This window comes from Arachis duranensis, chromosome 4 (assembly GCF_000817695.3).
Source record: "Arachis duranensis cultivar V14167 chromosome 4, aradu.V14167.gnm2.J7QH, whole genome shotgun sequence".
NCBI classification, from domain to species: domain Eukaryota; kingdom Viridiplantae; phylum Streptophyta; class Magnoliopsida; order Fabales; family Fabaceae; genus Arachis; species Arachis duranensis.
Window position 1 is genome coordinate 105,399,532 of NC_029775.3, and position 2,844 is coordinate 105,402,375.

Genomic DNA, 2,844 nt, shown 5'->3' on the forward strand with positions numbered 1-2,844 from the left:
TTTGGGGTTGTAGGATTAGGTTTTTTTTTTTTTTCCCTCTTTACAGTGTGTATGCCATTATATTCAACCTTATGCTTGTGCTCCACTGCACCCATTGAATTCAGACTTTGTTTTGTTCGTAAGTGGCCACTGTTATTAGCTAAGATGTGATCCATGAAAAGACGGTCTATGCAAATATTGCGCTTTATGCCTTACAGCCTTTATAGATACTATACCGAAACAGATATATAGAGACAGAAAATCATATTTAGCATATAATGAGACGTCAAGAGTTATTAAACTAATATATTTTAGTTTTATATATTTTTCAACAGAAAAGAGACAAATAATAATAACAATACATACAACTTGTCTTGTCATTTTTTTATTATTCTTATTAATTTTTAGAAAAAATTACATTTTTTTTCTGTGAGATACTAAAATGACATTTTCTTTTCCTCTATTTTATAAATATACATTCTCCTCTCTTCTAACTTTTAAAAAACCTCTTCTTTAATCCATTTTAAATCTTTTTGTGTTAACTAATGTTAATTTTATTCATTTTTAAAAAAATATATTTTTTAAAAAATACCCATTAGTAAAAATTTTATTTTTTATCATTAAATTTTGCTTATCAAAATATCTTTTAATAAATTATTCTTTTATTGATTAAATTGTATTTTTTAAAAAATTTAATAATTATAAAATTTTTTCTAAAATACCTTTCAATAATTTTTTAATTATTAAATTATAATTTTACCAAAATTTTCGTTAACAATTTTTTTATATTTTACTATTAATTTTTTGATATCTATATTTATTATTAATTTTTTTAAAAGTATTTTAATAAAGATATAATTTAATCAATAAAAAAATAATTTATTAAAAGAGTATTTTGGTAAGTAAAATTTAATGATAAAAATAAAATATTTGTTAATGGGTATTTTTTCAAAAAATAATTTATTTTTTCTTAAAAATGAATAAAGTTAATATTAGTTAACACAAAAAAATTAAAATGGATTAAAGAGAAGGTTTTTAAAAGTTAGAAGAGAGGAGAATGTACATTTATAAAATAGAAGGGAAGAGAGTGTCATTTTAGCATCTCGCAGAGGAGGGGAGTGAAATTTTCTCTAATTTTTATAATTATATTTTTATTATTATATTTTTAAAAATTTGTATGTGGAAAAGAATAAAAACAAATTAATTTTTTACAATTTATTCTTTTTTGTATTTAGTTTATAATTTATCATAAAACAAAATATTTAAAATACTCATTTTTATATTTTTATTCTTTATCTTACTTTTAATGTCCTGTTTTATTATATTCTTAGAATTAAACAAACCCTAAGTCTTAATGCTAAGAGGTCAAACTTAAAATCAGCCATAAAAAAGATATAATAAGACTTATATTTCATGGTTATATATGATATTATTTTTTATGTTATTTTGTATACTCAAATTTTTTTTAACGATTAGATAGAATATAAGATAAATTTTTATTTCATACTAAATTGAATAATAAATAAATATATATTAAATCGATGTATAAAATAAAATGAGTATTAAATATCAAAAAAAAAACAAAATTAAAAAATAGTTTATTAAAAGTAAGAAAATAAGATTATATAAAAGTTAAAAACTCCACTGATGATATTGCATGCATCACACAATTTTAAATATAAAAAAAATCATTAAAAAACTCAAAGAGGGAGAGAAATAGAGAACTAAAGCAAGTTTTTTTTTTCTTACTCTGATGCATCACACAACTTTATATAGTTATATTAATGTTTGATGTCTATAAGACGTGTATATTAGATGAATCTTAAAAAATGAAAAGCATGGTCATTTGTCTGGTGGAAAAACAAAAAACTAATTTAAATAGAACAATCATGTAATTAATTGTCTGTTTTTATTTTATGTGCTTTTTAGTTTCTTGTATGTAACATGCATTAGTTGCAGCATGCGAAGCAAAGGTGAATTTATAAATTTTCAGTGTACAGTTTCATTTCAATCGATTGGGTACCATTACCAATCGATTGAAATTGGCAAAACATTCAACTTCATCACCTTCCAATCGATTGGATTACATTACCAATCGATTGAATTTGGCTAAAATTTCGATGTTATCACTTTCCAATCGATTGTATTTGACAAATCCATGTTGTTTTCGTGAATTCAATCGATTGAGTAACAACAACAATCGATTGTTTTGAGACATTCATTCGATTAGAAAGTATAAACAATCGATTGGTATAAGCTTTTTATCATTCTACCTTACAACTTTCAATCGATTGTTTTGTGATATAAATAAGATTATATAAAAGTTAAAAACTCCACTGATGATATTGCATGCATCACACAATTTTAAATATAAAAAAAATCATTAAAAAACTCAAAGAGGGAGAGAAATAGAGAACTAAAGCAAGTTTTTTTTTTCTTACTCTGATGCATCACACAACTTTATATAGTTATATTAATGTTTGATGTCTATAAGACGTGTATATTAGATGAATCTTAAAAAATGAAAAGCATGGTCATTTGTCTGGTGGAAAAACAAAAAACTAAGCCATAGATTGAGCATTGGATCCAACATACACACCATGATGATCATTGGTGGAACAACTAGCACTAACTTTTCTTTAAGAGATATTGACAATAAGCACAAAAACATTTAGTCAACACGTGTTTCAAAGATACGTGCTAAAATTATTAATTAAAAAATTATAAAAAATTATATAAAATTTAATATTTTAAACAATTATGTATTTATTAAAATAAAATATATAAATTTTTTTTATTAATAATAATCTTAATTTATACTCTAAAAACACGTATTAATTAAATAAAAAAATCAAAAGACCTTTC